We start from the raw sequence: 20236 nt of genomic DNA, 5'->3' as shown, positions 1-20236 counted from the left end.
TTGCATATAGCGACCGCCCTCCAACGCCCTGGAGGCGGGGCCAAACCGCCCCTCGCTCACCGATTGGACGGAACAAAAGTGGGCGTGAGTCGTTTTTGATCCGTTTTTCTTCGGAAAGTCCGCGATGCTTTTGAACACGCTGCACGGTGCGCGCCTTACACGAGTCCAGCATCGGTGCTCACGAGTGGCGCGAGATGACGGTGATGCGATGGTGGCGAGTTGTGACAGTAAAGGTCGTGGCAGTTGTGGTGAAGCGGCGTTGTGGTTGGTGGTTTTTGTTGTGATGGCTGTTGAGACGTGGTTGGTGGTGGTAATAATGGCGGTTGGTCCAAAATAAAGATAGTAAAAGAAAAACGGCTATCCTGAAGAGTCACAGCCCTCTTGAATGACATTTATTCCCTCTAGACAACGGGTTTGGGCCTAACTACACATATACTTACCGAGATATCTCACCTGAGGGACCTGAATGGTGGTTTGCGAATTTGGTCAACCACAACAATATATATATATATATATATATATATATATATATATATATATATATATATATATATATATATATATATATATATATATATATATATATATATATATATATATATATATATATATATATATATATATATATATATATATATATATATATATATATATATATATATATATATATATATATATCTTCTTCTTCTCCTTTCGGCTGCTCCCGTTAGGGGTCGCCACAGCGGATCATCCGATCCGCATAGTGATTTGGCACATGTTTTACGCCGGATGCCCTTCCTGACGCAACCCTGGTCGCCTCTTACGACACAGGGATATGGTACACCTATTTTAACCGGGGTATACACCGGCCCAGTATACTGGTACTCATTTCGCCGACCTCGGAAGGATGACAGGCTGAGTCAACCCCCTGGTGTATTAATTCAGTGGCCCAACGGGACTTGAACTCAGGACCTTTTGGATCCCAAGCCGCTGCCCTAACCACTGCGCCAACACACCAGGCTTATGTATATATATATATATATATACGAGGTGTGTTCAAAAAGTATCCAACCTTAATTTTTCGTGCATAAACAGATGAAGCTCGGGAGGCGTGGTTTGGTGCACGTATGTAGGCGATCCTAATCCGTATACGTGAATATTTTCCCGCCTGCAGAAGCTGTCAGTCGCTGACAGACGGCCGATGTGTGAGGAAGTGTAAGTGAGCGCCATCAGTTTTTCGTTTTTGACAAAATGACGGAAATACTTGAACAACGCTAATGCATCAAATTTTGTGTAAAGCTTCGCGATTCCCAAGTGGAAACTATCCGCAAGATTCAACAGGCCTTCGGGAACGAAGCAATGGGCATCACACATATAAAAGAGTGGTACAACCGCTTCAAAGATGGTCGCACATCAGTGGAAAGTGAAGCACGTTCAGGTAGGCCCTCAACATCCCGAAATGAGATCGTAATTGACCAAGTGAGGACCCTGCTGATGCAGGAAAGTCGAATCACAATCAGAGAACTTGCATACGAGGCGGGCGTCAGCATTGGATCCGTTCATTCCATTGTGACTGAGGATTTGGGCTTAAGGAGAATTTCAGCGAAGTTCGTGCCAAAGCTGCTAACGATCGAGCAGAAGCAACTCTGTTTGGAGATCGCACAGGACATGCTGGAGACTGTGAACAGCGATCCCAACTTCAGCACAGTGATCACTGGCGATGAGACCACAGTGATCCGTCATTTTGTCAAAAACGAAAATCCGACGGCGCTCACTTACACTTCCTCACTCATCGGCGGTCTGTCGGCAACTGACAACTTCTGCAGGTGGGAAAATATTCACGCATACGGATTAGGATCGCCTACATACGTGCACCAAACCACGCCTCCCGAGCTTCATCTGTTTACGCACGAAAAATTAAGGTTGGATACTTTTTGAACACACCTCATATATATATATATATATATATATATATATATATATATATATATATATATATATATATATATATATATATATATATATATATACATACATACATACATACATAGGAGGTGCCGTGAGGAGGAGTGATGTGAGGGCCACATCGGCCATTTTGGATTTAATGCCATATCGCACTATTTTAACCCTTCCCCTATCATCCGAGCCTATCATCATCATATCATTAAAAAATGTTGCTTACATCACTCCTCCTCGCCGTGCCTCATATATGTGTATGTGTATAGAGAGAGAGAGAGAGAGAGAGAGAGAGAGAGAGAGAGAGAGAGAGAGAGAGAGAGAGAGAGAGAGAGAGAGAGAGAGAGAGAGAGAGAGAGAGAGATAGAGATAGAGATACATAGAGATACATAGAGATAGAGATAGAGATAGAGATAGAGATAGAGAGAGAGAGAGAGAGAGATAGATAGAGAGAGAGATATATATATATATATATATATATATATATATATATATATATATATATATATATATACATATATACATGTATATATACTTGCAGAGCCTACCCGTCGTTTTTAGCCGTTGTGTTTGCCAAAAATTTTGGGTGAGAAAGGAAAGGAAGACAAATTTACCCATGCATACAGTGCTTTATCCCCTCAACCTTTGTTGTAGGACTTGACCTGTGCCTTGCTGCCTCATCAAGTTGGAGGTTTGGATTTATATATTTTTATATTTATATATACTCGCACATACCTGCCCTCCAGGCAGAATACTTCCTGGTTCCTGCAGAAAGCTTTGTCTGGGTCTTCAGCCCAGTTACTCTACCACCAAAGTATCCTAACTCTACATTTTTCCAAATGATGCTTTCAGGTGAACTGGAGACAGTTTGAATATCAACTTGTCCTGTTGCATTGCAACACTGACATGTGTCAAAGAAACACCCTGCATCGTGCTTTCTTGCACTCCGAACAGATTAATCCCTTTTTCTGCGAGCACTTTGATGCCTTTGTCTTGCATGACGATGAAGTGGATCCAATCAGTCCTCACGTTGCTCAGCTGATTCTTGTTGACGCCTCTATCTTGCATATCTGGTGCCCAACTGTGTCTGTGAACATCCTCCTGCAGTTGGGCTCCCTTTTTCAAGGACATTGGTGGCAGGATTTGCACTCTAGCCACTGTAAAACCCTTCATTCAACAAAACACACACAAAAACATTGGAGGGTAGCTGAAGAGTTTGCAAACAGGCTGAGTGGGGATTTGGGTGGTCTGGGTGTTTTGGGGAATCCTGAAGAGTTGTGAAATGCCTTCAAGACCATCATCCTTCATGTTGCCAGTGGATGTCTTTGAATCCACCGTCAAGTGAAGAAAAATTTTATCTCTCAAGGGACACGGGATACCATTGACCAGAGTTACAGGCTCAGACTTAATGGCAGAGGTGAGCTGTTCAGTGAACTGAGGCGTAAAACTGTACGTTGCTGAGGATGAACGAGGAGGTCCATGTGCGAAGAATCTGTGAGGGGGTAGAGCATCACCTGTGGTCAAGTAATTTTTGGCCTGCTTGTAGCAGAATTCATCAATTTCTTTCCTCAAAGCTCATCCCTTGGTGTGCTGCAGTTTAGAGTATAGGGTGGTGGGCACTTGACAGAGAAGTCCAAAGTGAAGGCCCGCAGGGCTGGTTACTATGGGCGGCTCTACCAGGCTGACCCATCAGTGGTTGAGTTGGACGTCAGGGGTGTAACTATAGCTATTGCTGACCATCCAATAAACTGTGAACCACCTTCATTTGTGGAAACACAAGCTGCAGTTAACCAGATGAAAGGGGGTAAAGCTCCTGGGATCTGTGGCATCCATGCTGAACTTCTCAAGGCTGGTGGAAATGCTGTACTTGTGTCATTGCATACCGTTCTAGTCTCTGTTTGGAACACAGGCATAATCCTAACTGACTGGAAGAGGGACCATGTTACCCTCTCTGGAAAGGGAATGGTGATCGCCAGGAATGCAACAACTACCGAGGGATGATGCTGCTCTCAGTGCCGGGCAAGGTCTTTGCTCTGATAATTCTTTACAGTTTATAGGGTTCGCCACCATCGGCTTGAGCACCAGCACCCAGAGAAGTTGGGCTTTTCACTGAAGAGGTCAACGATTGATGGTGTCCTTGCTCTTCAGGTCCTCACTAAATATGGATGAGAGTTTCGGCAGAGGCTGCTTGCACCCATTGTCGATCTCCACACGGCATTCGATTCAGTGAATCAGGATGGCTTTGGAGGAGCCTTGGTCTTCGTAGGATGCCACCAAAGCTGATCAACATGATTTCTGAACGATTTTTTGGTTATGAGAGTGCTGTGAGGTGTGGTGGTTCCATCTTTATTTCCAGTTGTTGCAGGAGTTTGTCAAGGGTCTGTACTGCCCCACCCCCCCCCACACACACACACACACACACACACACACACACACACACACACACACACACACACACACACACACACACACACACACACACACACACACACACACACACACACACACACACACACACACACACACTTTTAAACGCTTGTATGGACTGGATTCTGGGGAGGATGTCAGAGAGATCAAGCTGCGGTGCATCATTTGGGAGTGTCAAGATCTTTGACCTTGATTTCGCAGATGATGCAGTCATCTCTTCAGAGATGCTAGATATCCTGATGGGGGCCCTTGAGGCACTGAATGGAGAGTTGGAGCTGCTTGGATGATGGGTTTCCTGAGAAACTAAGATCCAGGCTTTAAATGACATATTGGATGCTGCTCTCTTGTTTGTACCTATTTGTGGTGAGGATGTTGAGGTCATGGAGAGATTCACTTACCTTGACAGTAATGTTCATGACTCTGCATGTTGTGAGCAAAAGGTCAATAGATGTCTGGTTCAAGTCTGGGGAGCCATGGATTCAATGGATCATGGAGTCTGGCACTGTTGGTACCTATGCAGGAGGACAAAAGTCTGAGTCTTTAAGTCCTTGGTAATTCCAGTCTTGCTCTCCAGATGTGAGACCTGGACTCTGACCAAAGATCTGAGATGGAGACTTAACTCCTTTGGTACCAGGTCTCTTCAGACAATCCTGGCTATCACTTGTCAGACTTTGTGTCCAACAAGCAGTTACTGAGAGAGACTCAGGTGAGATGTGTTACCTGTGTAGTCCGTGAGCATCAGCTGTGGCTGTACGGACATTTAGTTCATTTTACCGACGCTGACCCTGCTCACCAAATTCTCACAGTGAGGGAGCCTCGTGAGTGGAGGAGGCCAATGGGCTGACCATGTGCCTCCTGGTTACAGCAGGTTGATTGACATGTCAAGGATATGGGGATGGCCAGACGGAGCCCGATGGAGTATCGGCAGAAACTTGACACAGCGATGCGCTGCTCCTGCACATGCTCCCATACCTGACCTGACCCGACATGTCCTGCATCCTGACGAAGTTAATTCAACCATTCCTCATGTTTCTCAGCCAATTCTTGTTAACGCCTGTCTTGCATCCTAACAAAGTTAATCCAACCTTACCTCACGTTGCTGGGCCAATTCGAGTTGAAACCTCTCTCTTGCATCCTGACAAAGTGCAACCAATTGTTACTCACATTTCTTGGCCAATTCTTGTTGATGCCTCTGTCTTGCATCCTGGCTAAGTTAATTCAACCATCCCTCATGTTGCTCGGCTGATTCTTGTTGACCCCCTCTCTTGCATTCTGACGAATGGAATCCAATATTTTCTTGTTGTGCTGCTTTTTGGCTTTTTTTCTTGGCATTGTGATGCACTTGTTTGAAATGCAACTTCATTTTTGCTGCAAACAATATATTTCCCCAAAATAAATTTTCTCTCGTTTTTCCCCCCAGGACTTCCAGCCAAAGTATTCAATACTTTAAAGGTCTGATTAGCTCCACCTCCACTAAATCATCCATTCCCTGCAACTTTTATTTTAAGCATTTTCTCTAATTAGGCATCTGGATTTTACTTTTTGAAAATTTGCAACTGGGAACAGGGGTTCACCGATCTGGGAACAGGGGTTCACCCGCCCACAGACCATACAATGTACCAATGGCAGCCAAGCAGGGAAGGGATTAGTGCATGACGGACATCGGTGGAGATGAGTGAATAAAAAGGTGTGTTGGGCTGTGCAGGAGGAGGAGGGGGTGTCACAGAGGGGATGCCAATGTAGCTAAGCTGCAGAGCCTGTACACGAGAGACATTGTGGTTAATCCTCAACAGGACAAGAAGTTGCTGTCACAACTTTCAGCCATCCTCCCACCCGAGCAAGCCACGCCCACTGATTTATTGGTACAGCATGCATGTCGAGATAGTAAGGATGGCTCACATAGATATATACATACATACATACAAAGACGTTACATACATACACATTAAATACATATTGCATACATACATACATACATACATACATACATACATACACTTTACATACAAATGCATAACATACATACACTTTACATACATATGCATTACATATATATATTGCATACATACATACACATTACACACATACATACACACATTACATCCATACATGCATATACATACATATACATTACATAAATACACATTTCATGCATACATACATTGACATTACATGCATGCATACATACACATTACATACCTACATATACATTACATACATACACATTACTACATACACATTACATACAAACACATTACATACATACATACATACATACACTTTACATACATACACTTCACATGCATACATACGCATTACATACACACATATACATTACATACATACATACATACATACACATTACATACAAACACATTACATCCATACACTTTACATACGTACATACACTTTACATACAAATGCATTACATACATACACTTTACATACGTATGCATTACATATATATTGCATACATACATACACATTACATACATACATACATACACACATTACATACATACATGCATATACATACATATACATTACATAAATACACATTTCATGCATACATACATTGACATTACATGCATGCATACATACACATTACATACATACATATACATTACATACATACACATTACATATAAACACATTACATACATACATATATGTTACATACATATTACATATACACATTACATACATACACCTGCGTTACATACATATTACATACATAAACATTACATACATATTACATATGCACATTACATATATACATAAACGTTACATACATATTACATACATAAACATTACATACATATTACATACATTCACATTCCATACATACATATACATTGCATACATACACATTACATACATATTACATACACTTTACATACACACATGTTACATATTGCATCCATATACATATTACATACATGTACATTGCATACATACACATTACACACACACATTACATACATACATATATGTTACATACATACACATTACATACACACATATACATTACATACATACACATTACATACACACATTACATACATACACATTACGTACATACATACACATCACATACATACATACATATACATTACATTCATACACATTACATTCATACACATTACATACATACACATTACATACATACATACATATATGTTACATACATACACACATATACATTACATACATACACATTACATACACACACATTACATACATACACATTACATACATACATATACATTACATACATACATATATGTTACATACACACATTGCATACATATACATTACATACATATATGTTACATACATACACATTACATACATACACATTACATACATACATAGACATTATATACATACACATTACATACATACATAAACATTACATACATACATATATGTTACATACATTCACATTACATACACACACTGCATACATACACATCACATACATACATATACATTACATACGTACATATACATTACATACACATTACATACATACACATTACATACATACATATATGTTACATACACACATATACATTACATACATATACATTACATACATACACATTACATACACATTACATACACACATATTACATACATACACATTACATACACACACACACACACATTGCATACATATACATTACATACATACATATGACATGCATACGCATACATACATACAAATACATTTATGTTACATACACATCACTCACATACATACATGCATACATTATGTACATGTGGTTTTATATCTCCCTCTGACTTCTCTGATCCCCATATTTTGACACTGCTGACTCATGTGGTTTAATGCCCAGAAGGGGGCGTTTGACACACTCTGCTGCTTGTTTCATTTGCATCAATAAGTCAGGGTTATTGCAGCTTGGAGTATATTCACAATTTCCCTGTTATCCAATTTGAAGGAAAACAAATCAGGATTTTAATACAATAAATTATTTATCTTTTAATTAACTTATGTATGTTACATGTCACATCATAATCACAAAAACAAAATCCCTCGATTTCCCTCGAACTAATGCATATTGGACAGTCTCTCTCTGTACTATGATTTTCGGTTATACATTTGTCCTGGTTGCATCAATGAGGCACCGCTGTGCCACTGAAGCAGTGCCCCTGCACGTTATAGCAGGAGCAGGATCAGGACCCGACTCCCGACACATGATGACCCACATTTTTACACAAGACACCGAAGGGTCCTTTTTAAGTCCACTCGTGAACGCTTGTAGACGAAATGCCAGGCTTTACGTCTCTCTGAAGGACGGTGCACTCGGTGATCCAAACGCCTTGACAGCGTATGGGACGATGGTATATAAAAGGTATGTATGCAATACGAGCTATCCTTTTGGCCATCCTTTCAGTAATCCACAAATGAAACCTCTATGTGCACACCTATTGATCTGAGACTAATCGATAGTGTGCAGCCAGTTTGAATCTCATCGTTGAAAATGCGTTAAGAAATTCATGTGATTTGTCTGTGCTGCAATGCAGACAGCGAACAGAATTCTACAACCACCATGATTGTTCCCACCTTTTCGAGTTGGCTTTCTCCCTCCACCACCCCCCCCCAACCCCTACCCCTCCATCCCTAGTATGAGTAAGATTGCTGTTGCATCTGTAAGTGAATATTCCTTTCATCACAAGTCTCATACCAGCAGATCTATCGTAGGAATGGCTACTCTGAAAACAATGGATAGCAGCAAGGTATTCACCCCTTCGCTCTTGTTGTTTCCTCCCTCCCAAGTTGTTCAAGGTTGTTACTTCGAGCTAAACATTAAGGGATGGTGTGGTATGGGTTTAAAATGTATGAATCAAACACAAGTTGTTTGTTGTCTTTTCTTTTTTCTTTTTCTTTTTTCTTTTTCTTTTTCTTGTTTTTCTTAACACAAAGACCACTGAACCTGGAAAGGCCATATATGACGTCATCTGTGTGTTCGTTGGCAATAATAAAATGTGGATGTATGGCTGGGAATGTGGTGTTCGATTCTTAACTCGTTTGCTGCACAAGTGTGTTAAATATCACTTGTGAGAGTAGCGTTTACGGTTCACAGCAGGTGAGATTTTTCTCAGGTGACTTCAGAATATTTTGACTTGCAAGGAAGTGATAAAACATTGTTCCTTTTTTTCATTGTCATTCTGCAACTGGAAGCTCAAATTATAATTTTTGTAACCAAATGTAAATGTGCAAATGCACCCACCAGGAATTAACATCTCTCTCTCTCTCTCTCTCTCTCTCTCTCTCCCTCTCCCTCTCCCTCTCCCTCTCCCTCTCCCTCCCCCCTCCCCCTCTCTCTCTCTCTCTCTCTCTCTCTCTCTCTCTCTCTCTCTCTCTCTCTCTCTCTCTCCTCTCCCTCTCCTCTCCCTCTCCCTCTCCCTCTCCCTCTCCCTCTCCCTCTCCCTCTCCCTCTCCCTCTCCCTCTCCCCCTCTCTCTCTCTCTCTTCCCCCTCTTTATCTACCCCCTCCCTCTCTGTCTTTATGTAACTATGATGTCACTTTTTACCTGACAGTCAAGAGTAAGAGCAAACGGTTTTGATCACCCTAATTAACATACACTAACCGTAGAAACACTAGGGTGTTGTAGTTGTCATCGGTACTTGGACGCCTTGTGTTCTATAATCTTGTTCCATGCTATTGTCTTCTCCCCCTACATCTGCTCCTCTCTGTAGTTCTTCACCTTGCTTCTTCATGTTGTTACTGTATTACAAACTGCTCTCTGTACTTTTCTTCTTCTTCGCTGCTGCTTTCACTGCTCACAATCCATGATATTGTGTGTGCATGCATGTCATCAGCTTTATTGTTGTTTCAGTCCCCCAGGATGGTGCAGAGGTTGTGCTCTTGCCTTCAAGCTGTCTCGTCTGGGTTCAATTCCCAGTACCTTGTGAGCAGTTTCGCACCATGGAGGTCGTTAAGCCGGGTGTCCCCTCTTCTAGCATTTATTGATGGAGCATTAAACATCATATCCACATTGTGTGCTGCAAACCTGTCCAAGTTGTGAATTCCTGCCATCAGTGATGATGAAACCAGCAGTTTAAATTTGTATTTGAATCCCGGTCCGATGTACAATTGCTCGAGAGATCGCATGTGTAAACGTATAGCATTACAACTACTACTGTAACGGCCTTGATTATCCCCACTTTCTTGTTGGGTCAGCCGGAGTGTTTTGGCCCCAGTCTTTCACAAACAGGCTGGCTCGGCCTACTGTTTGACCAAAGGTGGTTACCGTGCCGGTGGCATCGTTCCTCCTCTTCGCAAAAGACACCGAGGGATCTTTAACGTCCACCAATTAATTAATTAATGCCAGCAGACGGTATATCCAAAGGACGACATACTTTGTGATGCCTCACCCTGCCTGTGAAACACCAGGGTGACAGTTTATAGTCGGGTCGGGAATCAGACGCAGACGAGACAGCTCAAAGGCAATGGTGTGTTACTTCTCAACTATCCTATCAGAATAATGTGGTGTTATACACTTGGAGTATTCTAAACCAGTGATTGATTGACCCAGTGAGATGAGATGAGAAATTGATTTAATTGTCCTCATTATTGATGACGAGCAAGCACACTGTTGACATGGATTACATTATGGTTGTATCCGTTGATAACCTTTCGAGATGAGGGTTTAGACCCATCGCCTTGGACATATCTACGAGAATGTAAAAGTTGGTGAATGTAGAACTATCGGCCAAGTCGTTCATCATGGTGGTGAGCAGCCAGACAGGAGGCACAAGTGGTGTCTCTGGTTGAATAATTTAGAGTAATCACAACATTCCATTAGGGAACCTCACTGTTCCCAGATTCATTCCGATGTTTATACGTTGTTGTTCGTGCATTGTTCTTGTGTGTTTGTTCTTCCTTACAAGCTTTCTTTTAGATCTGTCTTATCTGTTTACTAATAACTCGTGTATAGGACTCGTGTATGGAACCATCCATACAACGGTTCCATACTCTGCAGAGCATTGGTGCTTCCTCAGCAGTCTCCTGGGATATTGGGAACAATCCTGGATGGGTCGCCAATCCGACTCAGGATACCAGCAAGCTGGTACTCATTTTGCTGACCTCGGAAGGATGACAGGTAGAGTCATTCCCACCTGGTATTAATTCAACAGCCAAGCAGGATTTGAACTCAAGATCCTGGGATCCCTTGCCCACCACTCTAACCATTAAGCCAACAACAGGTATCTATATTGAACTCATGTATCGAACTCGTGTATCCACGTAGGATGTTTATACATGATGCCTGTCCTTGGATTTGCCGTGTAACAAATGCAGACCATTACAGTTATGGATTTGATCTCCAGGATGGGGAATGACTAATTATCTGGTTTCTCCCCCCCCCAACCCCCCAATTAATTTTATATTTCTGTTTATTAATTTATCTCCATTTTCATTTTAATTATTTCTTTCTATTCCTCTATTTGTTTTCTTACATTCGCCCTTTCCATGTTGAATGCACATCACACCACTTTTTAATGCGTATCCATCATCTTATAGGGACTTCGTCCATATAGCTCGGTGGTATTGCATCCGACTCCGGTCGGGATTCATTCCCCAGGCATTCAATCCAACTGCAAGGAGTTTACTTGGAGCAGGTTGTTGCGTTTCGGAACACACCTTCCTTTATCGGAAGGTTGGTTACCCTTATGCCCTCTGTCTTTAATCGTGGATGTTACAGAACCCTCATTATGCCCTCAAACTCATGGATTTTAAAGGACGATGCAAATGGAAGTTATGCATGGTTGTTGAGTGCAGCAGTGGTTTCAGCTAATTTTTCAGGAAAATGTGAGGAAGTTGCTTTCACATCACAACCCTTTTTTTTAGAAAAAAGAGAAAGACAGTCAGCCCTTTGTGTTGTAATTGAGCAGTGTGGGGGACCATCAAGGTTTTTCCTCCGATCATGAAATCATAACCCCAGCGATGCTCCGTATCCCTAGTGATGCTCCATACCCCCAGCGATGCTCCCTACCCCCAGCGCCGCTCCCTACCCCCAGCGACGCTCCCTACCCCCAGCGACGCTCCATACCTCCAGAGATGCTCCCTCCCCCCAGTGATGCTCCTTACCCCCAGCGACGCTCAGTACCTCCAGCGGCGCTCAGTACCCCCAGCAACGCTCAATACCCCCAGCGACACTCTATACCCCCAGCAACACTCCATACCCCTGTGACGCTCTGGCAGCATGTTTGTCAATTTCTCAACAGTTTTCAGCCAGTCACATCCCACCCAGCAGTGGCTCTGTTTCCTGATGCCATTGAACTAGGTCATGCCATTGCCTTGGAAACATTCTAAAAATGGGAAAACCATTCATCTCTTTCATCTTCTTTGTTCTCCTCTCACTGTCAAGGCTGGAGTATCCCAAGGCAGTGTTCTATGACCCATCCCTTTCCTAACCTTCATCAATGATCTCACAGACTCTGGAAAATCCTCTTTATCTCTTTGCTGATGACCCCACCCTTTGCTATACCATTTGTCATCACTCAGACCGGCATGCAGCAGCCTTTTCACTCTCTGCAGATGTGGATAAAATCACAAGCTGGTCTAACACGTGGAACATGTCTTTCAATTCTGACAAATCTCACACTCTCACGATGGCTCTCCGTCTGGAAAAAAAACCCTGTCGACTATCTCAACAACACTCTTGAAGAAGTCCTTTCATTCAAGCTTCTGGGTCTCACGAAAAGCCATAATCTTTCCCGGGAAGCCACATTTCCAAGCTGGCCTCCAAAGCCAGTCGATGTCTGGGCATCCTCCTTCGTGCAAAGTCCTTCCTTGGCACACCTGAGCTCCTGACCACATTCAAAGCTTTCGTCCACAGCCTGATGGAGTGCTGACCTCCCCGTTAGACTGATGCTCCTGCCTCTCACCTTTGTCGGCTTCAGGCTGTGGAAACCGAGGCATTTAGGATCATTGGTGTGTCAGGTCAGGTCAGATTACCTGTGTGACTTTCCAGAGGTACCATCTAAACCTGTACTAACCTGTTCCATAGTCGGGTTGTCGGTGACTAAACAGTCTCCCCCACCAAGTTCCTTGGTGAGGAGAGTGTATGATATGGACACCCAGCAGGATGAAGAACAATACCTGTCAAAAGGCAGAGGAGCTCCTTGTGAGCCAATGGCCATCCATATCGAGTGCCCACCTGTGTCTGCGGATGTCCTCCTGCAGTTGGGTTACTTTTGATTAGAAGGTCGGTGGCAGTATTTGCACTCCAGCCACTGTAAAACCCTTCATTCCACAAAACATGCCAAAAGCATTTTTAAAATCTGAAAACCCACTCCGTGGGAGTACCTGCAGTGCAGCTGCCCTTCACAGGGCAGCTCACCGGATGATGGGATTGGGGCAAAGCCTTTGGAACCACCAATCTTTGATGATGAGAGGGAAACCACAGGGTAACATTCCCGGGTCAGATTGCGGTAGTGTGTGTCGGGCTGGGGCTGAGGTGTCATCCACCAGACAGCGGTCTCGTTGGGTTAACCTGAGGCGGTCCCTTTCGGTGGCTGCCTGGAATGTCCAATCCTGAAGAGAGGATGATCACCTGTTTCTGTTATCATCTGAGCTCAAGCATTTGAACGTTAGTTTTGCAGCACTCTCTGAGGTTTGGAGACCGGATTGCGGCGAGATCATGGCGGGTGGTTACACCTTCCCTTGGGCTGGTCTCTCTGATGGTTACCATGAAACAAGGAGTTGCTGCAGCTGTGTCCCATAAGCTGACTCCAATGATAATTGAGGTAACACCGGTCAATGAGCGTATTATGAGACGAAGGATTCGTCACTCCTTGGCTGTCATTTCCCTGGCCTCTGTATCTTATCTGCTCTGATTGAAGCGAGTGATCTCACCAGGAAGGACACATTCTATGCCAGCTGGAGTCTGTGGTTGATCAGTGCCGCAGGCGAGATACTCTTCTTGTCTTGGGGGACTTCAATGCATCGACTGGAACCAATAGGGATGTTTATGAGACGTGTGTTGGCCCCCATGGGTCTTGAACTGTGAACCAGAATAGCACTAAGTTCCTTGACTTTATAAGAAGTGATGGACTTAGGCTGGCTGGATTTTTCTCTTACAGCTCAGGGTGCTTATCTGGAGAAGAGAGTGCTAATTTAAAATGTGCTAAACGGGGTCGTTATTCAATTGTGTATGTGGACATGCCTAGCTGGAGAAGAGAGCGTTTGTTGAAAATATGCTAAACAGGGTCGTTATTCAATTGTGTATATGGACATGCGTACCTGGAGAAGAGAGCGTTAATAGAGAATGTGTTAAACGGAGTCGTTGTCCCATTGTGTATATGGACATGCGTACCTGGAGAAGAGAGCGTTAATAGAGAATGTGTTAAACGGGGTCGTTGTCCCATTGTGAATATGGACATGCGTATCTGTCGGCGATATTTCTTACACATGAGCGGTCTCTGAGGGCTTCACTGGGGTCATGGAAATAGTGCTAGTTGACGCACTATTACCAAGACCCCAGTGCAATACATATGGTAAATATATAATATAAAATAATAATACGGATGTATTATATAATATACTCATATATGTATATAACATACAGTACATATATATATATATATATATATATATATATATATATATATATATATATATATATATATATATATATATATATATTAATATTTCAGCACACCCCTTTCTTTGTTCCACCATCAGATTTTTGTTACTGCATGAAATGAAACAAGATTTGTCACAAATACTAATGATATTATTGTCTTCCTTAAGAGGCCCCTCAAAATTCGTTTTGATGCATTTTCACAAACTCCAACCGATTCCATTCAAATTCGGTATGATTATGGCTTTTGGTCCAACTTAGGTCATTGGCAATAATTTTTTTCCATAACACTTCCGATATTCGAAAAAATCGATAAATCGATATCCCTTATGGGATTTTCCATTCAAATCCACTCAAGTTTAAGGCCTACGGGGGACGCAAATTTCCACTTTGCCCCGGGCGCTGTTTACCTCCGCTACGCCAAGCTGTTCGGGTTAGGGTTTGGGTTAGTGTTAGGGTTAGGGTTAGCTACCCTAACACTAACCCTAACCCTAACCCTAACAGCTAACCCTAACCCTAACAGCTAACCCTAACCCTAACCACCAACACTAACCCTAACCCCTAACCCTAACCCTAACTGCAACCCTAACCCTAACCCCTAACCGCTAACCCCTAACCCCTAACCGCTAACCGCTAAGAGCTATTCAGGAAATTTGCAAGAAAGTCTGGGCAACGCCAGGCTTTATTGCTAGCCTGAGCAACGCCGGGCATTATTACTAGTATATATATATATATATATATATATAAATATATATATATATATATATATATATATATATATATATATATATATATATATATATATATATATATATATATAATACATCATGTGTTATTATACGATATAATATTATATAATATACACATGTATTATATAATGTATTATATCATATACAGGTAAATATATAATAGCGAACGCAGTGAGCTTCATACTTAACGCGTGCACGTGAGAGAATAGGAAACAACAACACAAAACCCCTGGCTATTTGGAATCTGTGTCATTGGATATGACCCTTTTGCTTCCGTTTTTTTTTTTTTGTTTCTGTTTTTTTTTTGTTTCTGGTTTTTTTTTTTTGTTTCCGGTTTTTGTCATGGGGAATGATGCATGCCGGGTGATAAAGCCATCGTCGGAGACATGAAAGACCGAAATAATAGCAGACATGGTGTATATTTCCTCCACTGATTTTAATAAAGATATCTCCCGCATCATCAAAAAGTAATTTTTCATCGTGATTTACGTTATTTCATCGCTGATCCCGAATCCAGGCCGAAGTAACCGGAAATTGCGTATACAGTTGTCAACAAGTTATAGGTAAAGTCAGAAGCGAATGTAAGAATAATTCTATGTTCGCTTCTTGGCTTTGCCTATTCCATATTATAACTAGAGGGGGAGCACTCGGTAGAGTGCAAAACCTCCGCCGCCAATACTGCTGGGTCACTTAAGTGAACCTGATATCCTATTCATTGTAGGTCAAAACGGATCAGACTCTACTGAACCACGATTGAATAAACTAAACTAGATCGACGCGCATGAAGAAATGCCAAAAAATTAAAATCGAAATTTTTTTGAAAAAAAAGTTGCAAATTTTTTTTTCTCTAACAATTTTTTTAGGGGGGGCGTTGGAAATCAATGAAAACATGCAGAAATGCAAAAAAATTCAAATATTTTTCAAATAAAATCGAAATTTTTTTGAAAAAAAGTTGCAAAAATTTTTTTTTTCTCAAACAATTTTTTTTGGGTTGGAAATCACTTAAAACATGTAGAAATGCAAAAACAAAAATTCATATATTTTTTCAAAATGGCCGCCATAGCGGCCATATTGGACTTTGGACCAAGTCCACAATCGAATGGCATGATCCTTGGACCATACCTAATCCCCCCACCAAGTTTCGTCGAAATCCGTCCAGGAGTTTTTCCGTAATACTGTTCACAAACAAACAAACAGACAGGGGTGAAAACACTAACCTCCGTCCATCTTCGATGGTGGAGGTTAAAAATACTACAATAATACAGGTGGTAAATATATTACTTTATCGATAAGAATTTTTTTCATTATTATTATAATGCCATCAGTAAATATTAACAACATAAAATATGTACAAACATCAATAAAAACAATAATCACCCTCACTCCGACTCTGAAAGGCTGGTGTTGGCTTAACGGTTAAGGTGGCTGGCTTAAAATATCAGGGTCTTGAGTTTGAGCCCCTGCTTTTTTCGTTGAATTAACACCAGGGAGGTTAACTCAGCTTGTCATCGTTCCGAGGTTGGCAAAATGAGTACTTGCTTACTGGAAACAGGGGCACTGCATCAGTGACACAGCATGATGCAACGAGCAGCCACAGACTGCATACGAAACAACAACTCTTATTCTGCTCCTACTCCTCAGACATGGCACCGGTGGAGACGAGGTGGGAGGAGGCTCATCCCGCTACAAAACGAAGGTGGAAAAAACAGTGCTGATTGGCTCAGAGCGTGGGCATTCAGTACAAACAATGGCGGTGGGTGCTTTGACTCCTCAGCGAGTGCTGCGTGGTATGGATTTTGTTAATCTTTTTTTTTTTTTCATAAAAATGTTCTCCAGCACAAAGAGCTCCACAACGAATCAGCGTTCTGCGGGGCAACGTTAAGAGAGATATTACTGTAACATTGTGGAAACAATGGATAACTCAACACTGTTGTTTTATTTGGGAATCCCAGCATCTTGAGCTGCGTACTCAGATGGGATATTGCCATACAAGGCAATCTAATGCTTGAATGTGGTGTTCTTATTTGTTTTTTTTTCAAGATGGCATTTCACAAATAACTGTTTATACTGTCTTTGAGTGATTCCCTATTTGTTAAACATTTTACGCAAGAGGTGAATCGATTGTTTAAGAGCATATATATATATATATATATATATATATATATATATATATATATATATATATATATATATATATATATATATATATATAATCGAAACATGTGAAGTGTGACAAGCACTCCCCCGATCTCTATTGGACGTAGTCATACACACACACACACACACACACACACACACACACACACACACACACACACACACACACACGTATTTGTGTCCCTCCCTGGTGGAAGAACGTTTGACGGGGAATGACAGAGTCCTCCACAGATCAGCACAACAAACCAAGTCGATGAACCCTCCATTGACGATTACAAGCAAGTTCTCTTTCAGGCCCATGAACCGGTATTCCCATACCACGTGATCCCTGAGACCCTAACTTGTGAGGATGTAATGCAAACGCTCACTGGTTAGGATCTTGGGATTCATGCGGGTGGATCTATCTGCAATGATGGTCGAACATACGTTTTCTTAAATTGTTCTCTTCATCCATTTTAATAAGAAACTAGAGGGGTGGCACTCGGTAGAGTGCAAAACCTCCGCGGCCAATACTGCTGGGTCACTTAAATGAACCTGATATCCTATTCATTGTAGGTCAAAACGGATCAGACTCTACTGAACCACGATTGAATAAACTAAACTAGATCGACGCGCATGTAGAAATGCCAAAAAAAATAAAATCGAAATTTTTTTGAAAAAAAAGGTGCAAAATTTGTTTGTTTTTTCTCTAACAATTTTTTTTGGTGGGGTTGAAAATCACTTAAAACATGCAGAAATGCAAAAAAAATTCAAATCTTTTTCAAATAAAATCGAAATTTTTTTGAAAAAAAGTTGCAAATTTTTTTTTTCTCTGACATTTATTTATTTTTGGTTGGAAATCACTTAAAACGTGTAGAAATGCAAAAATTTAAATTTTTTTCAAAATGGCCGCCATAGCGACCATATTGGACTTTGGACCAAGTCCAAAATCTAATGGCATGATCCTTGGACCATACCTAATCCCCCCACCAAGTTTCGTCGAAATCCGTCCAGGAGTTTTTCCGTAATACTGTTCACAAACAAACAAACAAACAGACAGGGGTGAAAACAGTAACCTCCGTCCATCTTCGATGGCGGAGGTTAATTAGTTTTGAATTCCTTTAAAAAAAAATAGATTTGATTCATACTCTAACTTGTAAAACTATTTTTCAACATTTTCTCCTCTTCAGAAACTCCAGGCACAAAAACAACCATTGAGAACAGCTTGTCCTATCTGGACCGTGGTCGGAAGGACCCACAAGTCTCAGGGAAAGTTTGCATTACCAATCACAGCAAAGAGCTTGATTCATTCACAAAATTTTAGGAGGGAAAGTTGACTGGTGAGGTGATAATTGGTCACATTGTTTGCCTTGCGCAGAACCCCATTAGATGGATCTTCTTCGCTTCCTCGAGGCCTTCTTTCCAATTTTTTTAGGTATTGTCCCCTGAATCATCTGGATCCTTTTTGCTCTCCACAAACTTTTGTTTTTAACCTCGATTGTCATGAACCTCCAGCCATCACCGAAAACACTGCAGAGTGGCTGGAGAACGACAGAAACACCAACAATGAGTAAGTTATGCCAGTCAATCAATTATTATGAATGGAGCATCAGGAATCTGTGAAACCATTCACGTCACAACCAATTTGTGACGTCATGTAAGAACGTTCTCTGAAGTTTGCATTCTTTACTCCTTACAATGAAGGAGGAAACCAGTTTGTCGTTGAACAATTTAAATTCATTTTGTGAATAATTAATTATTTATTCATGTTCACGATCTCTTTCTTGCCATATTTGATTTCTTTTTTTTTAATCGTTTGTGTTTTCTTCTTTCAGTTTTAGTTTTGCAGTTGAATGGGCAGAGTAATGGGAAGGTTAAAATCCTGAGCTCAGGTCTCTGTGATCAGTCGTCGATCGTTAAACACTCAGCATCACATCTCCAGTGAGGATCTCAATGAGCGTGGTCAGGTAAGTGTTTGTGATTGTTTCATTATGATATCGAAACAAAGAATCATGAGGAGATGTTTACAAAATGCAATGTGCTCTGTGATTTACTTAAAGACGTCAATTGAATTATTATTTGTGAAAAGTTGGAATTTGTAAAATTAATATTTGAAATGGTGGGCATGTTTGTTTTGAAGAGCTTTTTAATAAAGGAAATTGAAATAAAGAATATGTGTTCTGTTTTTCTTGTGGTACAAAGACATCTCGTAGATTACGGTGTCTACGTAGATTACGAAGATTACGGTGCGACTTCTCAAAATGGAAATGCAGAGAGAAACTTGAACGGCATTTGGTGGAGCACATACCTCTGCCAGGCTGAACAGTTTACATTTTGTGTCCCACTGTAAGGCTGGATCTGGATGTGGACCTT

The 20236-nt window shown here is 41.4% G+C and overlaps 1 long non-coding RNA gene across 2 annotated transcripts in view; it reads left to right on the top strand.

Moving 5' to 3' along the window:
* LOC147031151 (uncharacterized) overlaps positions 1 to 20035 on the top strand; it is a 52526-nt gene extending 32491 nt beyond the window's left edge. For both annotated transcript variants that reach the window (XR_015056693.1, XR_015056692.1), the window contains 2 exons: positions 17369 to 17480; positions 19699 to 20035. This is a non-coding gene — a long non-coding RNA (uncharacterized LOC147031151). The remainder of the gene's footprint in view (positions 1 to 17368; positions 17481 to 19698) is intronic.
* Positions 20036 to 20236: the final 201 nt, after the last annotated feature.

Source organism: Eptatretus burgeri, chromosome 3 (genome assembly GCF_056783735.1).
Source record: "Eptatretus burgeri isolate ZD-2024b chromosome 3, Ebu_testis_v1, whole genome shotgun sequence".
In the NCBI taxonomy this organism is placed as follows: Eukaryota; Metazoa; Chordata; class Myxini; order Myxiniformes; family Myxinidae; genus Eptatretus; species Eptatretus burgeri.
Note: the sequence above shows the minus strand (reverse complement) of the source record. Positions and strands in the feature narration are given on the sequence as shown.